This window comes from Mustela nivalis (assembly GCF_964662115.1).
Source record: "Mustela nivalis genome assembly, chromosome: X".
Classification (NCBI taxonomy): domain Eukaryota; kingdom Metazoa; phylum Chordata; class Mammalia; order Carnivora; family Mustelidae; genus Mustela; species Mustela nivalis.
The window spans coordinates 7,994,403-8,018,562 of NC_139040.1; the positions used below are offsets into that span (position 1 = coordinate 7,994,403).

Genomic DNA, 24,160 nt, shown 5'->3' on the forward strand with positions numbered 1-24,160 from the left:
TTTGCCATGCCTTTTTATGGTACATAGAGTCAAAAGTAAAAGACAACATTTATTTATTTATTTATTTTAATTTTTTATTTCTTTTCAGAGTAACAGTATTCATTGTTTTTGCACCACACCCAGTGCTCCATGCAATCCGTGCCCTCTCTAATACCCACCACCTGGTACCCCAACCTCCCACCCCCCCGCCACTTCAAACCCCTCAGATTGTTTTTCAGAGTCCATAGTCTCTCATGGTCCACCTCCCCTTCCAATTTACCCCAACTCCCTTCTCCTCTCTAACACCGTTTGTCCTCCATGTTATTTGTTATGCTCTACAAATAAGTGAAACCATGTAATAATTGACTCTCTCTGCTTGACTTACTTCACTCAGCATCATCTCTTCCAGTCTTGTCCATGTTGCTAGAAAAGTTGGGTATTCATCCTTTCTGATGGAGGCATAATACTCCATAGTGTATATGGACCACATCTTCCTTATCCATTTGTCCATTGAAGGGCATCGTGGTTCTTTCCACAGTTTGGCAACCATGGCCATTGCTGCTATAAACACTGGGGTACAGATGGCCCTTCTTTTCACTACACCTGTATCTTTGGGGTATTTGCCCAAAGATACATTTATTTATTTTTAAAGAGAGAGAGCACATGAGGAGGGGAAGTGGCAGAGGGAGAGGGAGAGAGAGAATCCTCAAGCAGACTGCCCACTGAGCACAGACCCTGACTCAGGGCTTGATCCCAGGACTCATAGATCATGACCTGAGACAAAGGCAGATGCTTAGCTGATTGAGCCACCCAGATGTCCCTAAAAGACAACTTTTAAATGCATACTTAAATGAGATAATTCTTAGGTGCTTAACATAATACCTGGCATATAGCAATTTTTCAACAAATGTCAGCTACTACTACTATTACTGATACAAAAATAAATAGATACATAGAGTTAAAAAACTAAAAAAAAAATGCAAAGTTCTATGCAAGCATAAAGCTGGAGGACTAAATCAATTTCAGAGGAGTCAGAAAATGCTTCCTAAAAGATCTGATATTTGAAACAAGTTCGAAGGTTAGGTAGGCATTAACTCAGCAAAAATGAGACATATGCCTTCTTAGTTTCTAAAATGAACCTCATATATAGATTGCTCTATTCAATGCTAAAAATACCTTACAATTATAGGCTAATAACTTTTCTCAAGTCAATATCCCTTATTAAAGAGTGCTCGTCCTCCAGTTTTACACCAATTACAATATCATTTCTTTTTCAAGCTTTAATCTGTCAAATTACTCTGCAAAATTTTGCTCTCTTTTAAAGTGACATTTGGTCTTAATCATTAATTATTTAGGAGCTAAGACATCTAGACTGTACCAACAGATGTAGTACAATATTAAATAAGTCTTACATATGTACAACTGGACCCCAGAAGAAAGGCAGAAAATGACAGAAAAAAAATATTTGAAGAAACAATGGTCAAGATGTTTCCCAAATTAGTTACAGCAAGCAAGGGATGCAAGAAACTCGGAGAATAAGCATACACAAAAACCTAAACAAACATTGGTATATCATATTTAAAGTGCTAAAAAACAAAGCAACTTCCTATTTCAGCTCCATTGTGTAAAGAGCTTGGAAATCATCACTCCCCTACCTACAAGAAAAGCACTGGAGAAATTAAAAGCCCATGACTTTTCTTGGAACCATCAGAGAATAGGAAGTTGGGGGTCAAACTCTATCCCAAAGTCTGGACAGAAAGGTAAATACAGAGAGCAACAGAGATAATTTTCCTGGGATTAGAAGCCAATGGAGACATAAACTGGTAAGAAAAATTAAATAGGGGGCACCTGGGTGGCTCAGTGGGTTAAAGCCTCTGCCTTCCGCTCGGGTCATGATCTCTGGGTCCTGGGATCAAACCCCACATCAGGCTCTCTGCTCATCGGGGAGCCTGCTCCCCCCCGCCACTCTCTGCCTGCCTCTCTGACTAGTTGTGATCTCTGTCTGTCAAATAAATTAATTTTATTTAAAAAAAGAAAACTTAAATAGTAACTTTGAGAAATTATTGGAAGCAGTGTGTAGAGGAATGTGAAAATGAGAAACTCTTGCAGGCTGTGGTCATAAGGAGACCTCTACACTTCTGTGAATTTGACCTCCAGGAATCCCATCAGGTCTTCATGTAAAAGAGCCAAAAAAAAAAAAAAATCCCTCCTGTCTCTGGTAGACAGTGAGGGAAGTAACCAAAACCCAGCTCTATGTTGTCTGTAAGGTATTTACTCTAAAGACGCAGGTTAAAAGCAAATATATGGAGCTCTTCCCATAAGTGGTTTGAGGTGATCCCTGAAAATGGTTCGCGATTCACTTGACCCAGAGAACCCTGTAAAATCATACAAATCAAGAGGTTCAAATCTTCGTGTTCACTTTAAGAACACATGTGAAACTACCCAGGCCATCAGGGATATGCAGATCCAAAAAGCCACCAAGTATTGAAGGATGTCACTTCGCAGAAACAATGTGCACCATTCTGTCACTACAATGGTGCAGTTGGTAGATGTCCCCAGGCCAAACAGTGGGGCTGGACACAGGGTCGGTGGCCCCAAAAGAGTGCAGACTTTGGACTTTGCATGCTTAAAAGTGCAGAGTCATGCTGAACTTCAGGGTTTAGATGTAGATTGTCTGATGATTGAGCACACCTAGGTGGACAAAGTCCCCACGATGCCACGCAGAAGTTACACGGCTCATCGTTAGATCCACCCACACATGACGACTCCCTGCCACGCTGACGTGATCCTTACAGAAAAAGAGCAGATTGTACCTAAACCAGAAGAGGAAGTTGCACAGAAGGAAAAAATATTCCAGAAGAAAATGAAGAAGCAAAAACTTACAGCCTGGGAATAAATTCTGCATAAAGTAAATGCAAATAAAAGTTAAAAAAAGAAGTATATGAAGAAAGATATAGCATGCTGGCATTAAGAAAAAGGAAGCTGCAGTAGCTATATTAATTTTAGATTAGACAAAGCTGACTTTGAAACAAGAAAAATTATCAGGGATAAAGAGAGTCAATACATAATCATAAAAGGTCAATTTTCTCTTGTATCTTAACAAGAGAACATCAAAATATAGGAATCAAAAGCTGATAGAACTGAAATGAAAAATAGACAAATCAGCTATTATACTTCAGCACTCATCTTTCAGTAAGAACATAGTTGACTTGAATAGCACTATCAATTAAACTGATCTAATTGGCATTTATACAATGCTCTACCCAGCATCTGCAAAATACATATTCTTCCCAAGCTCACACAGAACATTCACCAAGGCAGATCACATCCTGGACCATAAAACACACCTTAAAAAATTTAATAGAAATTACACTAGGGTGCCTGGGTGGCTCAGTGGGTTAAGCCACTGCTTTCGGCTCAGGTCATGATCTCAGGGTCCTGGGATCGAGTCCCACATAGGGCTCTCTGCTCAGCGGAGAGCCTGCTTCCCTCTCTCTCTCTGCCTGCCTCTCTGTCTACTTGTGATCTCTCTCTGTAAAATAAATAAATAAAACCTTTAAAAAAAGAGAAATTACACTAATTATGTTCTCAGATAGTAGAATTAAACTAGAATAACAGAATAGCACTTAGAAAAGTTCCAAATATTTGGAAGTTGAACAACACATTGTTAAATAAAATATAGGCCAAAGAAAAAGTCTCAAGAGAAATTTTAAAGTATTTTGAACCAAATGAATATGAAAATACAACCTATCACAATTTGTGAGATACAGTGAAAACAATGCTTAGAAAGTATTTATAGCATTGAGTGCATATATTAGAAAAGAAAGTTCTATAACCTTTTAAAAAAGATTTTATGTATTTATTTGGAAGAGAGTGAGAGCACCAGTGGTAAAAAGGGCAGAGGGAGAGGGAGAAGCAGTCTCCCCACTGAGAAGAGAGCCCGACATGGGGCTCAATCCCAAGATCCTGAGATCATGACCTGAGCTGAAGTCCAATGCTTAACAGACTGAGCTCCCCAGGACCCCCAGAAAGATCTATAATCTGTAACTAGGCCTATAGTGCAATTAAAAAAAAAAGAAATTAAAAAAATTAAGAAAAGCAATTAAAATTTGAAACAAGCATAAGAAAGGAAATAATGAAAAACAGAATAAAAATCAATAAATCAAAGACAGTCAAATGATAGAGAAAAATCAAAGAAACCAAGAGCTGGTTCTTTGAAAAGTTCAATAAAATTGATAAACACAGGGGTTCCCCTCCCCCTGATTGTGTGCCCTCTCTCACTGTCTGTCAAATAAATAAAATCTTTTAAAAAAATTGATAAATATATTCCATGCTAATCAAGAAGAAAAAGACAGGATACAAAATACTAACACCAGAAATAAAAGAGGGGTTATCACTCTTGATCTCAATTAACATACATAGAACTTTTAATTCTGATGGTGGGGAGTCTGCCTGGGTTTTGATTTTACAATGGTTTGGATACATAAAAAGATGGGGAGAACAAAGACAGATGAAGGTAATAGTAACGTTTTATAGTAGTACTACTAATCAACTGGGAAAAAATGGTAAAAGAACCCATTGAACACAGAACAAGCAACAAAGAATATTTATCAAGAAAAGTTTAGGAAGGGACACCTGGGGTGGGTTAAGCTTCTGCCTTCAGCTCAGGTTTTGGTCTCAGGGTCCTGGGATCAAGTCCTGCATAGGGGGCTCTCTGCTCAGTGGGGAGCCTGCCTTTCCCTTTCTCTCTGCCTGCCTCTCTGCCTACTTGTGATCTCTGTCTGTCAAATGAATAAAATCTTAAAAAAAAAAAAAAGAAAAGCTCAGGGAAAGTACTGTATAAAATACAAAAATTCATATTGACATTAATTAATGTATTTAACAAACATGTATTGCATACATAGTATATGTCTTACGCCATTAGAATTGTTTGGGTTATAGCAGAGAATAAAGCATTCAGACATCTCTATCCCCATGGACTTTACATTATATTGAAGAAGAAGGGTAATAAACTACAAACATAAATAGTAAGAAAATTACATAATATATTGGAATTTGATGACCGTTGGGACGCCTGGTGGCTCAGTTTGTTAAGGGTCTGCCTTTGGCTCAGATCATGACCCCAAGGTCCTGGGACTGAGTCCCCATTCAGGCTCCTTTATTGGTGGGGAGTCTGCTTCTCCCTCTGCTTGCCACTTCCCCTGCTTGTGCTCTCTCTCTCTCTCTGACAAATAAGTAAAATCTTTAAAAAATGAATTTGATGACTTGTGGAAAATGAAAATTTTGAAGGAGATAAAATAATAGAGATATGGCATAGTAGATCAGGTGGTATATAATGTAGTCAGGTTGGCCTCCTTGTGAGGTTGAGATTTCAGCAAAAACTAGGCATTAGGGATAAAGTAATACACATATCTGGGGGATGATGTTTCACAGCAGAGGAAATATGGCACAGGCCCTTACAATGAGTGCCTTCTAGGACAATCAAGTTCAATGCAGCTCAAGGTCGGTAAACTAAAATAGAGATTAGGTCAGACAAGTAACAGAGGATTAGATCAAATAGGTCTTCCTGGACCTTGTGGGATTTGATTTTACATCAAATGAAAAGAAAAGTCATCAAAGAGTTTTTGGAAAGAACATTAATATAAAATAGTTTTAAAGGGATTATTCTGGCTATTGTGTTGATTATAGACTTTATACAGTCAAAGGTAAGATATAGGGAGAGTCCTGTTAGGAGGCAATTTCCAAGATTTTGGGTTGAGCAACTAAAAGAATGGGAGTTGCTGGGGTGCCTGGCTGGCTCAGTCAGTAGAGCATGCAACTCTTGATCTCAGGGTTGTGAGTTTGAGCCCCATGTTGGGTGTAGAGATTACTTTTTTTTTTTTTTTTTTTTTAATATTTTATTTATTTATTTGACAGGCAGAGATCACAAGTAGGCTTGGAGGCAGGCAGAGAGAGAGAGGGGGAGGCAGGCTCCCTGCTGAGCAGAGAGCCTGATGTGGGGCTTGATCCCAGGACCCTGAGATCATGACCTGAGCCGAAGGCAGCGGCTTAACCCACTGAGCCACCCAGGCGCCCCTGTAGAGATTACTTTTTTAAAAAATCTTTAAAAAAATAAAAGGATGCAGTTGCTAACAATTGAAATGGAGTAAGATTTAGGTGAAGGACAGTCATGAGGGTTATATCAGGAATTCAATTTCCAACATACTGAACTTAAGAAGCCTATTAGACAACCAAGTGGAGATATAGAGTAGGCAGTTGATATACTAATTTAGAGATGGAGAAAGTGGTCCAGCCAAGATATACATGTCTGGGAGTTGTCAGCCTATAGATGGCATTTTAAAGTCTTACATCTAGATAAGATAATCAAAGAAGAGAGAGAAGACCAAAGCCTTAGTATACTCAGAATTTAGAAGTCAAAGAGAAGAGAAAGAACTGAGAGAAGAGACTTAGAAGGAAAAACCAGTAAGGTAGGAGGAAAACCAAGGGAGTGGAATGGAACGCCCAAGGATTGAATCCAAGAGCACATTTAACACTCTGGGGAAGACCCAGCATTGTAAAATGTTTTTAAAATGTTTCATTTTTCATTTTTTCCCCCAACTGCATTATAGTTTTAAGGCAAAGAAATCGGGAGAGACTAAAAATTCCAATGTATTTTTCCCAAAACTTTTTATTTTGGGGAAAGTTGCAAAAAATACTCCAGTGAATACCTGTATAACTTTACTTAGACTCACCAATTTTTAATGGCACATGTGATTTTGCATCTTTTTGCTGACCTGTTTGAAAATAAATTACATACATTTTGACACTTTGCTCTTAAATACTTCAGCCTGTACTTCCTAATAATAAAGCTATTTCCTTGCATACCGAAGAAAGTCACCATAAATTCAGTGTCATCTAAATACAGTTTATATTCATATTTTTTCAATTGTCTCCAGAATTTTCATCTATAGCTATTTAATTTTCCAATCCAGGATTGAAACAAGGGTCATATTTTGCATTTGATTGTTAAATCTCTTTCGTCTCTTAATCTAGACCAGTATCCCTGACTTTATTTTTTTTTATGATACTGAAAATTTTGACGAACCCGTGTCTATGGTCCTCTGAATGTTCCATATTCTGGATTTGTCTGTTTCCACATTAATAGACTCGGGTTAAACATTCTGACAAAGACTTTCTATGAGTGATTTTCTGTGTTTCCTATATCATATCAGAGGGACACTAATATGGTTTAAAATATTGAATATTGGTTTAAAATAGTGACTGTCAGTTCTCTCCATTTTAGTGGTACTTCTGTTTCTTTGTAATTAGCATGTAATCTTTGGGGTGATATTCAAGACTACGTGAATATTGTGTTGCTCAGTAACCTTTCACCCCCTTGGAATCTTTTGAGATACTTGACTGAATGAATTATTACATTGGAAAATGCACAATGGTGATTTTAAAATTCTAGTGTCATTTCATATACGTTTATTACAAAGGAGATTTTCCTTCTTGTCCTTCTTCTCTCACATTGTTCTAAGGTATCATGATGGACTCATGTTTTCTTTTGATCCATATGTTATAACCATTACCATAATTATTCTTTTTGAAGTCAGTAGACTATAATGAGCATATGAAAGTGCATTGTTAGAGCTCACACCACTTTAAACTGAGATAAATTCCAAAACAAAAAATGAGGGCATTTTCAAGAACAGTCACTAGAAGATCAAACTTCTATTTACATGAGATGAAATACTTATTAGATATAACAAAAAACAAAATATGTGGCTTGGGCTCTTTGGAAAGAAGTTGACACTTGAGGGAAAAATTAATATAGAAATGCAACTTACACCACAAACACATAAAAAATTAATGTAGGGAAATATACATAAGATTTTTAAGATTAAAATAATTTGCAGAATATGGGGTGCCTGGCTGGCTCAGTGGGTGCAGCATGCGGCTCTTGATCACGGGGTTGTAGGTCTGAGCCCAACATTGGGTGTAAAGATTACTTTAAAAAAATAATTTGCAGAATAATACACATGCAGTGCTCTTATTATAAGAAGAGAGTCAACAATAACAATTCTGTGTACTTAAATGGGAATAGATTTACATTCCTTTGTGCATGAATTTGCCTAACTGTGCACTAATTTATTTGTCTGAGCATGGAGAAAGATGTTCAAGGGTATGTAGCTGGTTATTAACTTTGGGTACATTGGGGTGAGTATAGTGGGTTGTGATAATGGGAAAGTTATGAACAGAAGCAGAATAGTGAAACATCATTACTTATCTGCATTTATTTATTTGTTTTTTTAAAAAGATTTTTAAAATTTATTTTAGAGAACGAGAGAGTATGTGAGCGACGGGGGGTTGGGGGAGCAGAGGGAGAGCAGACTCCTCGCTTGAGCTTGAGCAGGAAGCCCCGACATGGGACTCGATCTCAGGACCCCAAGATTATGACCTGAACTGAAATCAAGAGTTTGACACCTGAGCGACTGAGCCACCCAGATGCCCCGGCATTAATTTTTGCCGTCCTCTAGCAACAATGACCATGTAATCCTGTTGAAATAACAATATTAAATGAAAAAAATATATTTTAAGGGGAGTAAAATATTGGGTTGTCACTTTTTGTGATCTTACATAAGGTAATCTCTTCCACTTCAAGTGTCCTTATGAAACAAAAAAAACACTAATACTGAAAAAATCACTAATAATAAATAATAATAATAATAAATTTAATTTTTAAAAATATTTTCTTTATTTATTTGACAGAGAGAGATCACAAGTAGGCAGAGAGGCAGGCAGAGAGAGAGGAGGGAGCAGGCTCCCTGCTAGGCAGAGAGCCCAATATGGGGCTCGATCCCAAGACCCTGAGATCATGACCTGAGCCGAAGGCAGAGGCTTAACCCACTGAGCCACCCAGGCACCCCTGTTTTTACTTTAATTTTAATTCTAATATTAAAAATATGTTTAGATTTAAAAAATCCAAAAATAAAAAGAACAATAGCAGCCTCCATTTATTCATCACTTGCAAGGGCTCAGGTACCATTTCATGCAGTTATACAGATTGTCAAACTTTATATGTAATAGAAACTATTATTACTATATTATAGAGTTGTTGAAAAGATAAATGCTCATATACATAGTTGAATCATGTAAACTGGTAATCAGTATATAAATTAAAGGGGCAGGGACGCCTGGGTGGCTCAGTTGGTTGGACGACTGCCTTCGGCTCGGGTCATGATCCCGGAGTCCCGGGATCGAGTCCCGCATAGGGCTCCCAGCTCCACAGGGAGTCTGCTTCTCTCTCTGACCTTCTCCTCGCTCATGTTCTCTCTCACTGTCTCTCTCTCAAATAAATAAATAAAATCTTAAATAAAAAATAAAAAAAAATAAATTAAAGGGGCATAGTATCCTGAAAATGTTTTACCATTTAAATATACATGATCGGGCGCCTGGGTGGCTCAGTGGGTTAAGCCTCTGCCTTTGGCTCAGGTCGTGATCTCAGGATCCTGGCATCAAGTCCCGCATGGGGCTCTCTGCTCAGCAGGGAGCCTGCTTTCCTCTCTCTCTCTCTCTCTCTGCCTGCCTCTCTGGCTACTTATGATCTCTCTCTCTCTCTCAATAAATAAATAAATAAATAAAAATACATGAGCATATACTGTATGCTTCTGTGGGGACCTACATATTTACCACTGAATAAGATAATAAAATCATCCCACTAACATTTTACCTTTAATTCTCTCTGCTTTTTATTCTCCCACAAAGAAGACTTACTAGTAAATTCAGGTTTTATGTATAGGTACTACAGTGCACACCAAGTAGGTTATCTGAGAACCTATATCATAGTTTAGATATAAAACCCAATTGTATGAGAAAGGGATTGTCTGGGTCAAGAAGAGGGAATCAGTGCTGGAAGTATATCTGTCTAATTTGTTCTGTGTGACAAAATATAGCATCAGCTGATTATGATTTATTGAAATAGGAATGTTCCTCCAAATACAAAGTTTCAAACCCTTAAGTGTTAGTAGAATTATTTACCTACAAAAAGCCAAAGAATCGGGGCACGTGGGTGGCTCCGTGGGTTGAACCTCTGCCTTCTGCTGGGGTCATGATCTTGGGGTCCTGGGATTGAGCTCCACGTTGGGCTCTCTGCTCAGCGGGGAGCCTGCTTCCCCCTCTCTCTCTGCCTACTTGTGCTTTCTCTCTTTCTCCCTCTCTGTCAAATAAATAAATAAAATCTTTTTTTAAAAAAGCCAGAGAATCATCAGAAAAAGAAAAACAATAAATTACAAGCTAACTCAGAAAAGTATATAGACAGAGAAGAGTTATAAAATATTTAATACTAAATATTAAATAAACAAAACAAAACAAAAAAAACCTTACCAGAAAGAAAAGGCAAAACACTCAGAAATAGGTGAATCATGAATTGTTAAAACCTATAAAAATTTAGATGGAAATAATCATTTTCCTGGAAAGGAGGAATTTTGGTGAAACTGGGTTGATTTCTGTATAACTAATTTATCTTTTGTTTCCTAAATTAAAATTCCAATGTGCCTTTAGTGCTCATTTCAAAAAGTAATTTGATCAACTATTACCTATATGTATATGTTTGGATTTAGTCAAGATAAACCACAAGGGGGAAAAAACAAGAATAAAAAACAAAGAAAAAACAAGAATAACAAGAATAACAAAACAAGAATAAAAATCTCTGATATATTAGGTAGGAAATCATGTAGCAAAATTGTAATGGATAAAAAGGGGTGGATCTGGTTCAAAACTCAAACAGAGAGAGAGAGACCTCACTGGGAGAAGACCAACATGTAAAATAATACTGAATGAAATTCACAGGAAAGTTAGCACTGATTAAGGAAGAAGTATAGCATGAAAGGTATGTGTTTGTGAAGGCTGAGGATTATTATTTATTTTTTATTATGTAAGTTTGCATTTTCTGTTAAATAATGTGAGAAAGGGTAAGTTACCCTTGCTATTTAGAATATCAATGTGACAAACACACACATATATAAGTATATACAATGTATCTGTGTACACAATGTATATGTGTATTGCTTGCAAGTTTGTGTGTGTTAACCTTAGAGCCAAATGTAGAGCTTTAAAACAATCATTTGTGTATTCTTTGACAATAATTGCTCTGAAATTAAATGGTGAGAAGAGGAAAATTAAGTTTTACTTAATCAGTACATATCAAACAATGTGCTTAACAACTATATATAGATGTTATAAATATATATCACTCAAAAAATCCAAGCAAACCCCTAAAAATTGAGGTCTACCAGTAAAACACTTCAGGAAGAAAGGCAGAGAGCACTGGGTATTATATGCAACTAATGAGTCATTGAACACTACAACAAAAACTTGTGATGTACTATATGCTGGCTAACTGAACATAATAATAATAATAATAAAAGAACAGCCGAGAGCAGAAAAAATTAATGGCACCCCAAAGGCACCAGTATGCATTTATGAGAAGGAGAGAGGAAACTAAGGAGAGATAGAGAATGATGATGTTTTTAATAAAAATTCAGCCCCAGATGCCAGGCTTACCTCTGAATTTCTGTTGGTTCTCAGACTGGGCCCTATACACGAAGGGCAGGAAAAGGTGAAAAGAGGCAGGCCACTCCAGATTGGCAGGTGGCAGGTTTAAGCAGCAAGGGAACTTATCTGCAAGTTTTATCTGGGCAACAGCAAGACAGATCTCTGGACCACCCACCAGAATCCTAAAAGTTTATATAAAAGCCTTAACTGTGTCTACCATCCAGGCACCCCAACAACACATGCTCTCTCAGTGTGGCATCCTCGAATGTGAGTCCCACTATGGAGTGAACATTTCCAGGAGAGAGGAGGGGGAAGCCTCCCACTGTACTAAGCCAGATCCTAGGTCAATTAGAAGTCATGTCCTCCTGATGAGCTCCTCCAAATTTAGCTTTGGTTTTGTTTGGCAAATCTGTTGTTCTCATTGAGAAAGTTGACCTAAATTACCTAGTCTGTGATTACTCCAAAGAAAATTTGTATATACTTTCAGAGGAAGTATGCTCACTTCATTTTCACAACAAATGTAAAATCTATAAATTAAAATCTGTAATTCCCTATTAAATATTTTATTATGACTAAATACAGCACAAAATGAACAATTGTTGATGATTTCATTGTGAAGTCAATCAACAAATAAAAAAGTTCTTTTGACTGTACAGAGAAGTATAATGTGTATATATAAATAAACATAAGTGAGGAGTTTTTTAAAGCGTGGAGTACTGTGTGGAAAGGTATTTATCGGGATGCTTGCCATAAGTACATTGGGGAGGTAATTACAATCAGAAAGGCAATGAAAGACATTAATAATTTCTTTGAATCTAATTTTGTACTATGTATCTAGCAACAATAACCAGATATTTTTAAAATAAATAAATGTAGGAGAAAAAAGTGTGTTTAATAAATATCTTATGTGTCTTTTTTCCAGCTTCATTGAGATATAACTGAAAAATAAAAATTGTATATATTTAAAGTATACAATGTAATGTTTTACATTGTGAAATGATTATCATAATCAAGCTAATTAATCACAGTTACCTTTTTTTTAAATCTGTGAGAACAGTTAAGATTTATTCTCAGCAAAGTTCAAGTATGCAATACCATATTATTAACCTATAGTCACTGTGCTGTACATTAGATCTCCATAATTGAATCATCTTATAACTGAAACTTTTTAAAAAATATTTTATTTATTTATTTGAGACAGAGAATAAGAGGAGAGAGGTCAGCAGGAGAAGCCGACTCCCTGCCCAGCAGGGAGCCCGATGTGGGACTCTATCCCAGGACTCCAGGATCATGACCCGAGCTGAAGGCAGTTGCTTAACCAACTGAGCCACCCAGGTGCCCCTAACTGAAACTTTTTACTTTTGATGAACAACTCCTCATTTCCTCAACTCTCCAATCCCTGGCAACCACCATTCTATTCTCTGCTTTTATGAATTCAACTTATTTAGGTTCCATACGTAAGAGAGATCATGTAGTATTTGTCCTTCTGTGTCAGTCTTATTTCACTTGGCATAAAGTCCTAAAGATTGATTCATGTTGCCACAAATGGCAGCATTTTCTTCTTTCTCGACTGAATTTTATATAAATAAGTAAATATATATATATATATATGCATATATATAATCACAAACAGGGTATCAAAATATTGGAATTAGCAGACATGAATAGTAAAAAAAATTATTGCTATGTTTAATATTTACAAGAGAAAAAAATTCAAAAAAGAATTAAAAACATAAAACAGTGTCAAATGGAAATCTTAGAACAAAAACCACAAACTTAATAGATGGTTTTAACAACAGATCAGAAACAGAAGAAAGGGAAACTAATAAACTGGAAGAAAATGTCCAGACAGAAACATGCAGACACTTCATTAAAGAAAATTAATGGATGGCAAATTAACAGATGAAAAGATGTTCAATATCATTAGCCACAAGGAAAATGCAAATTATGACTACAATGAGAGACCGTTATGCACTGTTAGAATAGCTAAATTTAAAAACAATGATGAGGGGTGCCTGGCTGGTTCAGTCAGAAGAGCATGTGACTCTTGATCTTGGGGTCATGAGTTTGAGCCCCACACTGAGTGTGGAGAATACATAAAGACAAATAAATAAATAAATAAATAAATAAAACTTAAAAAAAACACAGTGATGATATCAAATGCTGGTGAGGATGCAGAGAACCTAGATCTCTCATATATTGCTGGAGGGAATGTAAAATGATTCAGCTGCTTGGGAAAATAGTTTGGTAGATAATTTTAAAACTAAAAATACACTTACCATGTGGCTCCTCAATTGTAATCCTCAGTGTTTATCCTAGAGTACTAAAAATTTGTTGGCAAAGGGGTTATACGTGAATGTTCATAGCAACTGTATTTGTAATAATTAAAAGGTGGAAATAACACAGATGTCCATAATGTGTGAATGGTTAAACAAACTGGTACATTCTTACTATGGAGTGCTACTCAGCATTAAAAATAAATGAATTGGGGTGCTTGGGTAGCTCAGTCAGTTAAGTGTCTGACTTCAGTTCAGGTCATAATCCTGGGGTCCTGAGATTGAGTCCTGAATTACTGGGCTCCATGCTCAGTCAGGAGTCTGCCTTTGCCTTCTTCTCCCACTCCCTTTGCTCCTCCCCCCTGGTCATGCACTCTCTCTTTCTCAAATAAATAAATAAAATCTTTAAAAAAAATTTTTTTAAATGAACTGATATACACGTTAGATGAGCTTAAGATTATAACACTGAGTGATAAAATAGAACTTCAAAAGATTACATATTTATGACTCCATTTGTATAAAATGGATTATCATTTAGATATAAATGAAAAAAGAGTTGAGATAGAAAACAGATTCCCAGGTTTGAAGGATGGAGGTAGGTAAAAAGAGTGTGAAGAATGTGTCTATAAAGGAGAGTAAGATGGAGTTCTTTTGTGGTGGTGGAATGGTTATGTATCTTTGTTGTGGCAGTGGACACACAAATCCATACATATGATACTATTTCATAGAACTTACATACATAGAAAGAGAGAGAAATGAGTACATGTAATAACTATTGAAGTCTGAATAAAATCTGTGGTATAACTAATAGTATTCTACCAATGTCAATTTCCTGTTTTTGATAATGTACTGTGGTGTGTAGGATGTTATCACAAGGAAAAGCTAAATGAAGAATATGTGGTTATTTCTTGTACTATTCTTACAACTTCTTGTGAATAGAAAGTTATTTCAAAATATAAAGTCATAAAATTAAATAATGATAAAAATAACTAGAATAATGATTATAATTTGTTAGTATTAATAAATGGATAATTTCACATGATCCTCACAACAATCCTATGACTTAGAAAATATTAATTCTACTTCATAGGATTACCATGAGGTGTCATTAAGAACATTCTTTTGCAAGACTAAAAGCAACATGGTAAGATAAGCCATTGTATTATCACAACATAGCTCAAATTTTGGTACACATCCCCTATAAAAGTGTGCACATACATGTACACACTATACATACACATACAGAAATTGAAGCCCAATATATAGAAATGCTATATGCAATGAAATCTCTTTTATTCCTTTGAATCCTCTTTTATTCTTTTAAAAAATAAGGTCAATTGAGTCTATTGATGTCACAAGTCATAAATAGCTCACAACCTATTTTTTGAAAGTCATTAATCTAGAAAAATGTCCACACTTCTTGTTTAAGATAGAAATTGATTTGTAGAAACATGTGTATAATATTGTTTTGTATCTTATCAATTAAAAATAACCTATAATACTGTATCTATTTTGACTGCATAGATACATCATTACTTACATAGTTTTGATATAATATTGTACTTATGAAAGATTGGTAGAGTTTGAAGAAAGAGTGAATGAGACCTTCAAATGTATATTTGTTTGCAACTTCTTGTCTGTGTATTTATTTCAAAATAAAAAGGTTTTAAAAGTTTTAAAATCTAGGGCGCCTGCGTGGCTCAGTTGGATAAGTATGTGCCTTAGGCTCAGGTCATGATCTTGGGGTCCTGGGATAGAGCCCCATGTCGGACTCCCTGCTCAGTGGGGAGTCTGCTTCTCCTTCTCGTTCTGCCCACCTCTGCTCATCCTCTCTCTTTCTTTCTCAAATAAATAAATTAAAATTTAAAAAGTTTTAAAATCCATAAAAATGAAAAGAAAAAAGGAGCTATACATTTTAATAACATTAATAGATGCTTTATTTATATTTATTTTTATTTTTTTAGATTTATTTATTTATTTGAAAAAGAGAGACAGAGACAGTGATAGAGATAGCAAGAGAGATAACAAGAGAGAACATAGGCTGTGAGAAGAGGGAGAAGCAGACATGCTGCTTAGCAGGGAGCCAGATGCAGGACTCGATTACAGGACCCTGGGATCATGATCTAAGCCAAAGGCAGACACTTAGCTGACTGAGTCACCCAGGTGCCCCAGATGCTTTATTTTTAAAAGGCAAACTGTTGAATGAAAAAAACAGTGCAGTAAATTTAGTTTAAGAGTTTAAAAGTTTAAAAAATTATTTAAGTTTAAAAGTTTAAAAGATTATTAATTTTTCATTGTGTATCTTTGCCTTACTTCACTGTTTAGACTGAAATGTATTAATATGTTAATCAAAATCAATACAGTATACATTAAAAATGAAAATAAACTTAATCTACTTAATCTCCAGAAGATTACAATTAAAATAAAATAATGATTTATGTTCTTATATTACTAAATAGTACAAAAAAATCTTTATTTAGTTTTTACATCCTTGACAGGTAGAGTACTTCAAAACTTCATGTAGATTATTTCATGGAGCTTTCAAAAATATTGGCACAAAAAACCCACAAAAAATAGCATTGAAATTATTATTATTTTTTTTAAGTAGGCTCCATGCCCAGCATGGGGCTCAAACTCACAACCCTGAGATAAAGATCTGAGCTAAAATCAAGAATCAGACACTTAACTGACTGAGCCACCCAGGCACTGAGGTACTGAAAGTATTATTAATTCTACCTCACTAATTTGTTGTGACCTCGAATGAGATAATATGAGAAAATATTTTTGTAAACTGCCAAGCAATATTAAAATAGAAGCAATTATATTATTCCAACATTTGATTCCCTAACAAAAAGTTTTCTTAATACATATTTTTTTCTATTCACAACAGAATTATCTACCTGGAGGATATATTTTGATGCTCAATTAATTTAAGTAATACAGTTAATTAGCTATTATTAAAACCCACTATTATCATTCACAGACCTGTACTCCTGGGACAAATAATACTTTATATGTTAATAAAAAAAACTCCACCATTATATTATTATTTTAGTAGAAAAGCTTGTGACTTGTTTTCAAGGTGATTGCCAGAGTAAACTTGGATATGTTGGCAATCAAATCACTCCAAATTGATCCTCAAGTAGAGGTCAACACCCAATATCTAAAAACTACATACCAAGAATGATTCAAACTGCTAAACCTGTGAATATAATTGTATTAAAATTAGTGTCTCGATCTCTGGGCAAACAAAACACCTTTTGAAAAGGCAATAAAATAAAAAAAGATTATCATAACAAAAAAAGTCCCAAATTCCTAGGATTAGACTTAGATATTGTTAAAATATTTAAGAGGAAGAAAATCTCACTGAAGAGTAGAAAAGAAGTTTAATAATAATGGCTAATTGCACATATCAGAAAGGGAGAGAGCTCTGTGTTAGAAAGATCTTGCATTTTCTTTAATTAATATAGTCATCCCAGAATAAAACACTGTTATGAATTTACCAAATTAATACTTGTTAAAGTAAAGCACAGGGGTCCAGATCACAAAAGAAATTGAAATAGATAAGTTTATTATTCACAGGTCCTGGGGGAAGTTACCAGCACACCTCAAGGGACCACACAGGGAGATCAAGGTAGAGAGTAACCAGAATGAGAGACAGGACCTGGGGCACATGTCTTTATTAGGGTCAATGGGTGGAGTGCTTTGGGGATTTCCAGGCTAAGGCTGGATTGGTCAATTCAAACTAAAAGAATGGAGTTTTGGCAAGCCCCACAGTTGTCCTGTCTAAGGGGCACACAAGGGAAAAGCTCTAGGAGACAGGGGAGACTGCTGATGCTTGCATGAGGGGCTAGCATGTATGCGGTATGCATGGTATTCAGGTATGTTGGTTTCAGACCACTGCAAGCCTCTTGGCCAAACAAAATGGCTGCTGAGGCCACGATGCCAAGCTCAACTCTAGACAGAAGACCAAAGTGACATATTCATAAAAATGGAAGATGTTTATGTTAACATCTAAAAGTAAACGGGTGAAATATTTAATGAAATCGTTAAAGAAAGAGGTTGTAGCAGGCATATAAAATACCAGATCCTCAATGGTATTATAATGCTATTGTAATGAAACCTTGGGGGGGCTGGCTGGCTCAGCTGGTAGAGCCTGCAACTCTTGATCTCTGGGGAAGTGAGTTCGGTGCTCATAGTGGATGAGGAGATCACTTAAAAAAAATAAATAAGTAAAATAAAAGGCTACAGTAACGAAACCTTGAGCTAGTGGCTTGATTATTGAGAAAATTCAATAAACTGAACTGAGTTCAACAGCTCTCACATAAGGTAGGTATTTAATAGAAGTAAGCACCCACAGATATATTGTTGACTTATAACATACTCAAACTCAGTCCACCTATGTTAAAATTTGAATTAAAAAAATCAATTACTGTCATTTCCTGACTTGTTGATTTTAGCCATTCTGACTGGTGTGAGGTGATATCTCATTGTGGTTTTGATTTGTATTTCCCTGATGCCGAGTGATATGGAGCACTTTTTCATGTGTCTGTTGGCCATCTGGATGTCTTCTTTGCAGAAATGTCTGTTCATGTCCTCTGCCCATTTCTTGATTGGATTATTTGTTCTTTGGGTGTGGAGTTTGCTAAGTTCTTTATAGATTCTGGACACTAGTCCTTTATCTGATATGTCGTTTGCAAATATCTTCTCCCATTCTGTCAGTTGTCTTTTGATTTTGTTAACTGTTTCCTTTGCTGTGCAAAAGCTTTTGATCTTGATGAAATCCCAATAGTTCATTTTTTCCCTTGCTTCCCTTGCCTTTTGCGTTGTTCCTAGGAAGATGTTGCTGCGGCAGAGGTCGAAGAGGTTGCTGCCTGTGTTCTCCTCAAGGATTTTGATGGATTCCTTTCGCACATTGAGGTCCTTCATCCATTTCGAGTCTATTTTTGTGTGTGGTGTAAGGAAATGGTCCAATTTCATTTTTCTACATGTGGCTGTCCAATTTTCCCAGCACCATTTATTGAAGAGGCTGTCTTTTTTCCAGTGGACATTCTTTCCTGCTTTGTCGAAGATGAGTTGACCATAGAGTTGAGGGTCTATTTCTGGGCTCTCTATTCTGTTCTATAGATCTATGTGTCTGTTTTTGTGCCAGTACCATGCTGTCTTGATGATGACAGCTTTGTAATAGAGCTTGAAGTCCGGAATTGTGATGCAACCAACGTTGGCTTTCTTTTTCAATATCCCTTTGGCTATTTGAGATCTTTTCTGGTTCCATATAAATTTTAGAATTATTTGTTCCATTTCTTTGAAAAAGATGGATGGTACTTTGATAGGAATTGCATTAAATGTGTAGATTGCTTTAGGTAGCATAGACATTTTCACAATATTTATTCTTCCAATCCAGGAGCATGGAACATTTTTCCATTTCTTTGTGTCTTCCTCAATTTCTTTCATGAGTACTGTATAGTTTTCTGAGTATAGATTCTGTGTCTCTTTGGTTAGGTTTATTCCTAGGTATCTTATGGTTTTGGGTGCAATTTTAAATGGGATGGACTCCTTAATTTCTCTTTCTTCTGTCTTGCTGTTGGTGTAGAGAAATGCAACTGATTTCTGTGCATTGATTTTATATCCTGACACTTTACTGAATTCCTGTATAAGTTCTAGCAGTTTTGGAGTGGAGTCTTTTGGGTTTTCCACATATAGTATCATATCATCTGCGAAGAGTGATAATTTGACTTCTTCTTTGCCGATTTGGATGCCTTTAATTTCCTTCTGTTGTCTGATTGCTGAAGCTAGGACCTCTAGTACTATGTTGAATAGCAGTGGTGATAATGGACATCCCTGCCGTGTTCCTGACCTTAGCGGAAAATCTTTCAGTTGTTCTCCATTGAGAATGATATTTGCGGTGGGTTTTTCATAGATGGCTTTGATGATATTGAGGTATGTGCCCTCTATCCCTACACTTTGAAGAGTTTTGATCAGGAAGGGATGCTGTACTTTGTCAAATGCTTTTTCAGCATCTATTGAGAGTATCATATGGTTCTTGTTCTTTGTTTTATTGATGTGTTGTATCACATTGACTGATTTGCGGATGTTGAACCAACCATACAGCCCTGGAATAAATCCCACTTGGTCGTGGTGAATAATCCTTTTAATGTACTGTTGAATCCTATTGGCTAGTATTTTGTTGAGTATTTTCGCATCTGTGTTCATCAAGGATATTGGTCTATAGCTCTCTTTTTTGATGGGATCCTTGTCTGGTTTTGGGATCAAGGTGATGCTGGCCTCATAAAATGAGTTTGGAAGTTTTCCTTCCATTTCTATTTTTTGGAACAGTTTCAGGAGAATAGGAATTAGTTCAGAATCTATAAAGAACTTAGCAAACTCAACACCCAAAGAACAAATAATCCAATCAAGAAATGGGCAGAGGACATGAACAGACATTTCTGCAAAGAAGACATCCAGATGGCCAACAGACACATGAAAAAGTGCTCCATATCACTCGGCATCAGGGAAATACAAATCAAAACCACAATGCGATATCACCTCACACCAGTCAGAATGGCTAAAATTAACAAGTCAGGAAATGACAGATGCTGGCGAGGATGCGGAGAAAGGGGAACCCTCCTACACTGTTGGTGGGAATGCAAGCTGGTGCAGCCACTCTGGAAAACAGCATGGAGGTTCCTCAAAATGTTGAAAATAGAACTGCCCTATGACCCAGCAATTGCACTACTGGGTATTTACTCTAAAGATACAAACGTAGTGATCCAAAGGGGCACGTGCACCCGAATGTTTAGAATGTTTATAGCAGCCCTGTCCACAATAGCCAAACTATGGAAAGAACCTAGATGTCCATCAACAGATAAATGGATCAAGAAGATGTGGTATATATACACAATGGAATACTATGCAGCCATCAAAAGAAATGAAATCTTGCCATTTGCGACAACATGGATGGAACTAGAGCGTATCATGCTTAGCGAAATAAGTCAAGCAGAGAAAGACAACTATCATATGATCTCCCTGATATGAGGAAGTGGTGATGCAACATGGGGGCTTAAGTGGGTAGGAGAAGAATCAATGAAACAAGATGGAATTGGGAGGGAGACAAACCATAAGTGACTCTTAATATCACAAAACAAACTGAGGGTTGCTGGGGGGAGGGGGTTTGGGAGAAGGGGGTGGGATTATGGACATTGGGGAGGGTATGTGCTTTGGTGAGTGCTGTGAAGTGTGTAAACCTGGTGATTCACAGACCTGTATCCCTGAGGATAAAAATATATGTTTATAAAAAATAAAAAATTAATAAAGACTAAAAAAAAAAGGAATGAAGGTAAAAAAAAAAATTAATTACTTTCACCTAGATGGAGTTCATGGTGAGTTAGTTAATGAAAAAGATGTATTATGTGAGATTAATTCCACTTGACAAATGCCATTTTGTTTCAAGGTCTCCCTTGAGTCTCAGAATCAGGATGTAGATATGGTCAAACTCTATAAACTTTCTTGGAAAATCACTCCAAATTGATTACCTGAAAGCTCAGTGCTGAACAGACCAGCTAAAGGACAAGTGTTGAAGTCGGGGAAAAAAAACCACATTGCAGAATGTGTACAGTATGATCCCATGTTTCCAATAGCTGCGAAGGCCAAACTCCGTGCACTGGCTTTAAAGAGAAAGAGAAATATAAATGTCATCATTACAATGATTCTATCCAAAGACATGCCTGAATACATGCAATTTTGAAGTATCAGATATCATTCTAAATGTGACAAATTTTGAATAGAATGAACAAGACAACGTTGATTAAAGAAGAAATATGAAATGGTCAGTGGAGAAGGTATTACTTTTCTCTATTGTGTCATGTTGCCAGGTATTACTAGTAGCAGTGCAAAAGACTTACAATGCCATTAAGAAAATTATTATAGGAAATAACAAAAAAACTGGTGCCATAGACCAGTTACGAGCATGGGGAGGGAGAGAGGGAAAAGCAGACTCCCCACTGAACAGAGATCCAGACCCTGAGCTCCATCCCAGGACCCCTGGGATCAAGACCTGAACCGAAGTCAGACATTTAACTGACCGAGCCACCCAGGTGCCCCAGTAATCCTGTAACTTTAAAATCAAAACAGCAATAATAAAGTAGCAATACATTTGGACATTTTTTTTGTTGCTAACATGCAGTTAAAACTGCAAAATGGATTTCTGGAAAGAGATTATTAGAGTTTTTTTATTTTATAAATTTACCCCACTGAGACCGAAATAAACAGATATAATACATTCGAAACAAATAAAATAAAATAAAATTGTGATCCGTGAAAGAGAGCAATTCATGGTGAAAAAACTGAGAACTTAGAGCTTGTTCAGGAAGGAAACAGGCAAACAGAAATTGTATAATAACCAATAGATTTTCCAATTACCAAAATTAATGTCAGTAATGAAAATGGAAAAGCAGAAAAAAAACCCCACAAAAACCAAAAGTGGAGAGATACAATCTAAAATTGTGAGAGATGAATTTATCAGATATTTTTCAAGGGCATTTAGGATGACCAAAAAACTTTCACAGAAAGATAAAAAAAAAAAAAGAAGTTTGGAAAATAGTAATAAACACATATGGAGAGAAAAGGCTTACTGTTATAAACTTGTTAATATTTCATGAATTAACTTATAGTCATTTTAGAATTAAAAGTTCTACTATAAGCTAATGTGATTTTGGTGAATTTAATAAAGTGAGACAATGGTAATGTCCAAAAATAAATTGGTGACATACTTTTTTTTCCTTTATAGATTTGTCATTTCTGGACATTTTATGTAATTCCATTGATCTATATATGTCAATCCTTCTGCCAGTACCACTCTGTCTTGATGACTGTAACTTTGTAGTAAGTTTTAAAATTGGTCAGTGTCTTTGGATATTGTTCGTTCTTTTATTTTTCATGTATTCATTCATTTATTTATTTGAGAGGGAGGGAGAGAAGGAGAGCGTGTGCCAGGGGAAGGGAGAGAGTGAGAGGGAGAGAGAGTCTCAAGCAGACTCCATGCTGAGCACAGAGCCTTACGTGGGCCTCGATCTCATGACCCTGAGATCATGACCTGAGCTGAAACAAAGAGTAGGACCCTTAACAAACTGAACCATCCACACACCCCTTGTTCTTCTTTTTAATTATTGTTTTTGGTCTTATAGGTCTTTAACTTTGCCATATGAATTTTATTTTATTTTTAACCTTTATTTTTTTAAGTAATCTGTACATCCAGCGTGGGGCTCCCACTCACAACCCTGAGATCAAGCCAGGAACCCCAATGCCATATGAATTTTAGAATAACCTTGTCAATATCTGTGAAGAAAGACAGTTGGGACTTTGATAGGGATTGTGTTGCATTTTCAGATCAATTAAAGGGTATTGTCATCTTAACATTATTGATTCTTCTGATTCATGAGATGTTCCTCCACTTACATCTCCATCAATGTCAGCAGTTTTAGTTTTCAGTGTACAAGACAGACGTTTTTGTTAAACATATTTCTCAGTATTCTTTTTAATGATACTTTTAAAAGATGATATTCTTTTTAAGTGAATGGAATTTATTTCTCCATTTCCTTCCTGGATTGTTCATTGCTAGTATTTATACATACTATTAATATTTTTATGCTGGTCTTGGTGCTGAGACCTTGCTAAGCTTCTTATTAGTTACAGTATTTCTGTGTGTGTGGATTCTTCAGGATTTTCTACATACAGGATCATGTTTTCTGCAAATAAAAATAGTTTTAATTCTTTCTTTCCAATCTGGGTATCTCTGATTTCCTTTAACTACCTAACTGCACTGGTTAGAACCACTAATACAATGTTGAATAAAAGTAGTAACAGCAGTCTTGGTTTCTTCCCAGTCTTAGGTGGAAGGCATTTAGTTTTTCACCATTATCTATACAATATTGTTGCTGGTTTTTTTTTTTTTTTTTTTGTGATTGCTAATCCTCACTATACATGATCTTGCCCATCCTCTATCAGTAGACATCTGTAGCTTGTTATTCACCGCGTTCTAGCCTAATGACGGGGGTTTTCTCTGTTTTCCTGGTACAACCTATCTTAAATTAGCCCAATATTAGTTTCTCATGGGTGAGCCTTTCTTAATAATGTTGCCTTTCCTGCAGTCATAGGAAACCCCGAATGGTCTGAGCCCAGATCATAGTTCACTCCTTTGCCCAGACGTAGAGAATATTTTACTTTTTCTTTCACCCAGCTTTGGTGGGTCTTATTCTGTATCCTAGGTAAAATAAGATTTCCTGCCATTCCTCCAGAAGCTTAAGGCATTTGTTCCATAGTGGAGAAGATTTGGGGCAGAGCTTCCTGACTTTCACTCAACAATGGCTGCTCAC

General features: G+C 36.2%; 1 pseudogene across 1 annotated transcript; it reads left to right on the forward strand.

Moving 5' to 3' along the window:
• The first annotated feature begins 2,323 nt into the window (after positions 1–2,323).
• LOC309856080 (large ribosomal subunit protein uL22 pseudogene) lies at positions 2,324–2,875 on the forward strand (annotated as a pseudogene). The gene has a single exon. The product of its transcript is annotated as a large ribosomal subunit protein uL22 pseudogene (transcript).
• Positions 2,876–24,160: the final 21,285 nt, after the last annotated feature.